Source organism: Hippocampus comes, unplaced genomic scaffold (assembly GCF_001891065.2).
Source record: "Hippocampus comes isolate QL1 unplaced genomic scaffold, H_comes_QL1_v1.1 scaffold276, whole genome shotgun sequence".
NCBI classification, from domain to species: Eukaryota; Metazoa; Chordata; class Actinopteri; order Syngnathiformes; family Syngnathidae; genus Hippocampus; species Hippocampus comes.
The window spans coordinates 1,619,262-1,628,087 of NW_017805074.1; the positions used below are offsets into that span (position 1 = coordinate 1,619,262).

General features: G+C 43.2%; 1 long non-coding RNA gene across 1 annotated transcript; it reads right to left on the bottom strand.

Annotated features, from left to right (window-relative positions):
• Window positions 1-5,605: 5,605 nt before the first annotated feature.
• On the bottom strand, window positions 5,606-7,155 carry LOC109512892 (uncharacterized). The gene is made up of 2 exons (XR_002167612.1): window positions 6,922-7,155; window positions 5,606-6,008 (listed from the first exon to the last, which is right to left on the bottom strand). It is a non-coding gene; the product is annotated as an uncharacterized LOC109512892 (long non-coding RNA).
• Window positions 7,156-8,826: the final 1,671 nt, after the last annotated feature.

Consider the following 8,826-nt stretch of genomic DNA (forward strand, 5'->3'; position numbering starts at 1 on the left):
GACAAACATTTGGCTTAGCATCAATGCTGTACGACCTCAGTGTTGTTCGACGGCTCGAGATTTCACAATAACGTTTGCCTCCGAGTTAAGACAGAGAACCATTCGTTAGGTGTTTTGTGTCATCTACTGTTTGAAGCTTCACTTTGATATAAAAAAGGACATATAACACCATCAGACTGCCTCAACAACTAAATAATTGCATTGTGTGTGTGTGTGTGTGTGTGTGTGTGTGCGTGTGTGTGTGTGTGTGCGTGAGTGCGCGTAAAATTTGCGTTGCACATGCTTCCACTTATCACAAGAGAGCAAAAAGACATGAACCGTTGGTTATAAATAAAACATGGAAAGCATTCGAAGACAAACATTTTGCTTAGCATCAATGCTGTACGACCTCAGTGTTGTTCGACGGCTCGAGATTTCACAATAACGTTTGCCTCCGAGTTAAGACAGAGAACCATTCGTTAGGTGTTTTGTGTCATCTACTGTTTGAAGCTTCACTTTGATATAAAAAAGGACATATAACACCATCAGACTGCCTCAACAACTAAATAATTGCATTGTGTGTGTGTGTGTGTGTGTGTGTGTGTGCGTGTGTGTGTGTGTGTGTGCGTGCGCGCGTGCACGTGCACATGAGTGCAGGAGGCCTCAGCTGCAAAGGGTCTTTGATTAGAAATGGATGTCCTCCTGTGGGAAGATCTTGAAATAGCCTCGAATGGTTGACTGTTTTTCACGAAAATATATTCAACCATTTAGTCTGGCTTTTCGTAAACATACATCTTCTCTTTTCATTGGCAGGCCTGTGAGACCTCATTCAAGTGATTCAAGGCCAAATTCATCACCATGAAGGCCATGATGTATTATTCGCTTTAGCCTGCTGCCATTTGAGGAAACATTCTTTGATTTAAAGCGAGCATAAAGCTTTTTTTTTTTCCTTCTTCTTCTTCCTTCATTCTTAAAGCGCTAACATCACCAGTGGGCAGACGTGACGGAACTGTCAGCCATCTGCTGAGTGACAAAGTCATCAGGAAAATGTCATATGACTTGAGGAGCTTGCGGCGACAGGAGTAGGATGCGGCAGGCGTCACGTACAAGGATCGTGTTTAACCCTCTTCAGACAGGCGGCGACTGTGCACAAGTGCGCAGCGGTGTTTTCACCTGCCTTCAATGTAAAACCCATTCACAAAGTTAAACATGTGCATGATATTATGAAGCCGATTCTGCTGTGGCTTTCATGTCAGTAAAACACGTTTACTCCAGGCCCACACAGCAGTACCGTGCTCATAAAATTCTGTTAGCTTTGATGTAGCTCATTGTCAATCAGCATTTTAAGTTAGACACACCAATTCTTAAATCTAAGCGACCCCTCAGTTGATGATGAAAAATCGCCATAAGTGCCTGCTTACTGGTTCACCGTGCTCATAAAATGCTGTCGCTTTGATTGTCAATCAGCATTTTAAGTTAGACACACCAATTCTTAAATCTAAGCGACCCCTCAGTTGATGATGAAAAATCGCCATATGTGCCTGCTTACTGGTTTTATAATGCCGTGCTATGCGCTGGATGATCAGCACAATACCAAGACCGACCTGTGAGAGGCAGCGTGGTGCAGACGAAGCATCCAGACTACCCCAAAGTACAAAGAAGAAAAAATGAAGTGGCAATCCCGGATGTCATGTTTATGTTAATCACGGTTATCGGTATTTGTTTAATGTAACTATGAAAATAAATCGTCATCTTAGTTACTTTCAAAATAATCAGTGAAGTAACTAAGCTACTTTTTCAAGGTGACTGTGACACCGAGGAAATTCTTGTGGAGCCATTTCTGAACTGCTGATTCCAAGATCTTCAGATCAACTGTTATTTGAATACATTGCCACATTGCCAAGGTCTGGAAGACACAAACTGTCACCCTGCAATGAAAGAAAATTGGCAAGGATGCTCAGGAATTACCCAAGAACCACCTATGCTCGAGCCTGCCTGGAACTTGAAACTGCATGCTGGAACAACAGTGTCACCGTCCACAGTGGAACGAGTTTTAATTCTCGATGGACTGCGAAGGTGCCAACCACAGAAGAAGCACGCCTGCTCTCTGAAACTGACACTTAACTCACAAGCTTAACTTAAATTTGCAGATGCGCACGCGGACGAGCCAGATACCTTCTGGACAAACGTTTTAATGGATAAACGAGACAATGGTTGAGCTATTTGGCCCTATTGACAAAAATAAATAAATTGAAGATGTAAATGTAATTCCTCCATTTCTTGAGCTTCTCCTCTTTCTTCATGACGACCAAAGTTCACGTAAAAAAAAAAAAACTAACAAACACCCATCTCTTTTTTCGTGCACCTCTGCACTGTGAGGCCAACGTGCTAACCAATCGAGCACAGGGCCACCGCAAAATATAGTTGTTACATTTTTTTTTTTTAATGATTTGGACAGCCACATGCAGCACAAAGAGGCACTTTGCACTCCACCTCAGTCTCACTGTAATATGTGGTGAAGTCATTTCTGACTACTTTTTAAGTAATACGCCACGTATTCAGTTTCAGCAACACGAAAAACACCTGAAATGACAACTGCTGTCATTTGAAACACGAGGCTTTTAGTTGGAAGTCGCCATAAAGTCGAGCTTCTTGCTTTAAACCCCCGCTGTGCGCGTCCGCGTGTGTTTGCGTGCGGTCGACAGACGTGTGTGTTTACGTAGACATCTTTGTCCATGCTAATGAATTGGGACAGGAACCAAGGGAGAGTCGATCTCCAGCTGCTACTCCCTGCGTTTGCACCCCAGGGTTAACTTGCTCCTCGGAGACCAATACAGTTGCATTGAGCGAACACACGCACGCACACACACACACACGAACACACACATAGAGAGAGTGGGTGTCAACAGGGAGCGCTTAAGACGGATGGAGGTGATCCTGAAGTCCAAAGAGACATTTGCAGCTCTTGGTCGTGCACTAGACTTGCTGTCAGAGTCGAATTGAGAAAACAGGCCCGCAGGTTACAACGAAGGCTGCGCGGTGATGAATACCAAACTGCACGGGACACTCGCAGTACACATCTCATCTGTACACTTGAAAATTTTCTTGCAGCTCAAAATAACCGACCGGACGCAACATTCAAGACAATAAATCTTGGCAGCGCATTCCGCGTTTGCTGTCGTTGTGATTTTACTGTACAAAAATAAACAAAATGAACCCGCACAAGGTAAAAGTGCAGACAACTGAAAATCTGAGGACCGCTTCAATACGAACTGGCAAGTACATCTTATGGAGTCATTTCGACGCTGATGTCACCAGTGTTCCATCTCCCACTTTTTGAGGTGCTCTGTGCCTGAAATTTCCGTTGAATAATGGTTCCATCCGTCTTATTTTCTCTGCAGCTTCTCGTTCGCCCCCAAAATATTATCTCTCGAATGTATTCACCGTATTACGGAATGGAACTTCCGTGACACGATCCTCTTGTTGCCGCTCACATTCACATTCGGAGCAAGCTTTGCTGCATTTTGTCCTCAGGATCGTCCATTACCATGAGAAAATGGCGTTTTCCAGATACAGTGTAACATGATGTATTGCTTCCAGTCATGTATACAGGGGATATACCCCAGCGCACCTCATTATAGATCCCCTGGAACCTATTTACAGAGGCACCCGCGGGGTTTCTTTCAGGAATCGCCGATATGGAAAGCAACGTTGTTTTGTTAAGTTTTATAAAAGGTCTATCAATTCCACTCCCCTCTCTGTTCTATTGGTATTCGTTATCACCGCAAACCAGTCGTAGCACAGCTATTCAGTCCGTAATCTGTTTACTGTAGCACTTTCTGCCTGCTTTTTCTGAAGAGGATTAAATGCATATACTGCCCGGTTTGTCATCTGTGTTTTGGTTTTTTTTTTTTTTTTTTTTTAAGTACATGGAGAAGAATAGAGGACTTGTCTAAGGTGAAATGTGTGCGGCCTTCAGCTAATCATATTTTCCTCCATTTCTACCTCTCCTCTGGCATAGCAGATTAGAAGTTCAGTTTGCGATACTCAAGTCGGTTGTTTCAAAACTAAAATACTTCAGTGCTGCTGTATTGATTTTTTTGGCGTGCGTTCATTTCTTTCATGGGTCTGTGCCTTTTAGGGAGCACGATCAAAACATCCTCGAATGCATCAAGTAGAGCCCAGAGATGAGCTCCACTGCTTTTAATGACGGCGTCATCTATCATGGGCCGTTTAGGAGCTCAGAGAGCTTGAAGCGTTCCCCATTTGGAAGATTCCTGTATTGGGGGCGATTGTAATACTTGGCCAAAGTGAGTCAATCAAAATCAAGTGGAAAAATCAACAAAGACAGAGTACAGGGGGACCTCTGAAGCAGAATGCCATCAAAGTTGTACAAACGGGAATTAATGGGGAAAATAAGCCTGTGAAGTCACCGTCAAAATCCCAAAACCTTGACGGGCCACAAGCGGTGACATCAAATGAGATTCGGCTCAGTGAGCATGCACACAACTCCACAAGCATATTTTGTTTTTGTTTTTTTCTTGAGCTTTTTGTGCTCTCAGAAGAGATTAATATTGATGCGAACAAAAAGGACACGTGTGATGTTCATCACAGAACCAGACATGATGCTGTAACGAAGGCCTTTGTACTATTTTGTGGGTGAAAATCTGGTCGTGATAAAGGAGTGTACGTTCTAAAGGTGTTTGTTGGAAGCAAAATCAGCATTTGAAAAAATGGTGTACCGTATTTTCCGCACTAAAAGGCGTGCCTAAAAGCCTTCCATTTTCTCCAAAACTGACAGCACGCTTTAAAATCCGATGCGCCTTGTGTATGGTCATTACGGTAATATTTCGACCCCAAAATGGCTCCTTGCTCGAGACATGCTGACAACGCAGAGTTCAAACTTAAGGCAATCGGTTGAACACGGAAATAGTGCGGCGGCAAGAGAGTTCAACGTTAACGAGTCAATGTTATAACTTGCTGTTGGTGACGTGAACTGTGTCACTGCTTTATTCAATACGTTTTACTGACATCTGATTGTTCTGTTGGGGTTTCCTTGAGCATAGCTCTATCTAGTGGATGCATTGTAGATTGCGTCTTATAATGCACCCAATGTATGAAAAAAATTACAAAATAGGCCATTCAATGAAGGTGCGCCTCATAATCCAGTGCGCCTTTTAGTTTAGTGCGGAAAATACGGTGTGTGCATGTGAAAGTGGTTAACTTATATTTAACGCTGTACACACCATTCGAACCTCTTATCAAAGTGGCCAAGCTGATAAGGTTTTTCTTTTTTTTTTTTTTCGCCACAAGGGGATATCAGCAAAAAATTATTGAAAGCCTTATGAAACCACTGTCGAGTGGTTCCATTGTTTTGAATTGTCATTATTCAAGGCTCAGCGTTACAAGCAGATGGGGAGGAAGAGAGGACGTGGGAGGGTATTTGCACACTGAGAGCAGGTTGACGGGTACAAAAGGCTGCAGCGTCTTTCTGTAAAAAAATGAACGAGATATTAAAAAATGGATACTGTTATGTAAGTGGACATTACGAGCCCAAAAAGGAATTTTCCCACGAGAGGGAAATAGGCAATACCAGTCCGCTTCCGAGAGAAAGAGGGTCAATGCGGACAAGTCGACAATATTTTACTACGACTGTGACTTTTTGTATAAAACAATAACATGATGATAGGGCGCGTCTATCATCACTCCATGCCACGCATTCCATTTACAGTCAACATGAGCTGACGGGTGATGTGTGTCAACAAATGTGGATTGAAGAACAAATACTGCACTTTTAGTCTGCCTGTCTCATGAAGAAAAATGCTCATCTTTATTTTCAGCCATGTGTAGCCTGAAAAATAGTCGACGTACGCCAAGTAGGCATACCGTGACGTGAACCTCTGCTGGAGTGCGGTTCGTTGTCCGTGCTTCACCATGTCACAGACTTTTAATCATCTTTTTGAGGGGTTTCAAGAACATTTAGGCAAGTTCGAATCCAGAGTTGTTGGCCCAGGCAGCACTGATGTCCGCTGTAAGAGATGCAAGAAGAGAATTCCACATAGGCGTGATACAATGCTATATATTTTCATTTTAATATTCGTTCTTCCCACAGAACAAAGAATATAGCCTGTGAGGGTTTTTTTTACGTTTACACACACACACACACACAAACACACACTACTATATATATATCTTGCAAACATTAGCTCATTTGACTGTCCAAACTTTACCGCCCGGTCTGCCATGCAATTCTGAAAACAAATAAACCCTACGGAAGCATTAAAAAAAAAAAAAAAAAAAAAAAGAACCCACTGATGCTCCAAAAATAGAATACACAAAGGATAAAAATAGGATGGTTGCATCATTTTGTCAAGGCCCTTTGAAGGGAAAAAAAAAATCATTTTGTGGCCAGTAAATGTTAGTTGGAAGTTCATGTTCAGTCTGAGTGTTGTTGTTACTGCAAAAACCCTGACCATACAGTAGGCTGGCTTCTATTTTTTTATTTATTTTTTTTGGGGGGGATGCTGAGTAATATGTTCCATTTTTAACCCGGTGTCATTTTCAGATTCTGCGGTTTTGGCGCTTTGTAGCAGTGGCGCTGAACCCGGCGGCCGGGCCGGCGCTCGAACACTCAGCCTCTTGTTTGTGCACACACGTGAGCTGCGCTGCCATGTCCGAGGGTACAAAAAGCACATCGAATAGTGGCTGCTGCGTTGTTAAAGGAACAGTACAGCACACACACACACACACGCACACTGCGTGAAGGGACAAGCAGACTGGACTCGATTCCATCCAGCATTGCTTCCATAGCATGTGCGTACACGGCGGCCGCAGCTTTATTTATTATTCCTGTCAACATGCTGCTGCATCGTCTCAAACAGTGCAATGACGAACATTGAGAAGACATCTCTGTCTGACACTCAGCCGCCAAGTAATACTCACGCATATTTGTGGAATTAGCTGGAGTTTTTAGGGGGGAGGGGGGTTTCGCTTCTTGCCACGGTTTTCTTTCTTCCACAGGCCAGAATCACGCTGACAAACGTCACAACGAATCTTATTGAACAGGGCCGTTAACGTTTAGGTGGAGAAAAACAGCGGAAAACGTGTTAAAGCTATACCGTGCGTCAGGCTCTTTCAGATTGCACTCATTTTCCCAAAAAGTCAAATTCATATGGACAATTTTAGTAGACATTAAACATCCATCCCACCATTTTCTGATTCGCTTATCCTCACAAGGGTCGCGGGTGTGCTGGAGGCTATCCCAGCTGCCTTCGGGCAGGAGGCGGGGTACACCCTGAACCGGTTGCCAGCCAATCAGGGCAGGGCACACACAGACAAACAACCATCCGTGCTCACGATGACACCATTAACCTGCCTCGCATGTTTTTGGAATGTGGGAGGAAACTGGAGTACCCGGAGAAAACCCACGCGGGCACGGGGAAAACATGCGAGCTTCACACCGGAAGGTTGGAGCCAGAATCGAACCCTGCACCATTGCACTGTGAGGCCGACACGAGAACCAGTCGATCACCGGGCTGCCAAACAGTACAATATAAATCTAGGATCGAAAATGATTTTTCTCAAGTGGCAGTGTCAAGTTTTTAAATCGGGTGATATGCCTGACCGTTGTGCCCACGCAAATGAGGATGGGATCATTTTGATCGTATTGACTGCCACGAGCATGAAGAAAAGGGAGTTCGTATCGGTGAGGAGAAACAAACTCCATATAGTAGAAGGTGGATTTGTTGTGCTTTCTTTCTCTCCTCACGCCCGTCATATTGAACCCGTTGGTGTGGGGCCGGATCACAGGGCACCTGCCTCCTGGCAGTTCTCCCGGCCCTGAGGCCAAGCCAGATGCCCTCTCGCCGGGTAGCCTGACTGCATCCTGTTCCACTTGTGTATTCTCCCACACGAAATGTCCACTGGCCACCCTTGACATGCACGCGCACGCCAGACAGACGCACTGCATGTGTGTGTGTGTGTGTGTGTGTGTGTGTGTGTGTGTGTGTGTGTGTGTGTGTGTGTGCGCGTGCATGTTTTCTCCCCATAAAACTCAATCCTGTCAATACAATAAATGTGTCCATATTTCCTGAGACCTTGATTGATTAGGTAATACATACTTGTTCTATAACTAATCAATTAATTCAACCACTATATTTGTATTCCATTCCTAATATATTGATTAACGATTGTTGTGTAGTTGTGTGCATTATGTTAAATAAAAATCAACTCAATATTTTTTCGGAGTGTTCTATTCAAATCGAGGTTACTTTAACTTCCACTGTTGCCACAGTTAATTTTATTTTATGAAGAGTGACATGATCTTTATTTGATGATTGGTGTAAATCATATGGCTGTCGTATTACATAATATTTACATTCAATTTTATTAACTTAATCTGTGGTATGTCAATGACTGACATCCTGCTTGAGAAATACTGTATATTTATGACGTGTACATTTATCAGTTCTGCAAATGGTTGGCAACGCGTTCAGGGTGTGCCCCGCCTACTGCCCGAACACAGCTGGGATGGGCTCCAGCACACCCGCAACCCTTGTGAGCAGAAACCGATTAAAAAAGGGGACGGACGGATGGATGGATACATTTATTATTTTAAATTGTGTCTTTAATGACTAATTCTTTAATTGTCAAATATGGTTATGATATTCAAGTAATTATATCTGATTCATCCTTGTACAAATTTAAATGTGTTAAAGTTAATGTAGTTTTTTTTTATTTTACCATCATGCCATATTTATAGTGAATTACAAAAATAATAAGAATGAGGGAGCTTGCACAGCAGGTCCACGTGAAGCATTTCAGCCATGCTAATAATACTGTATACAT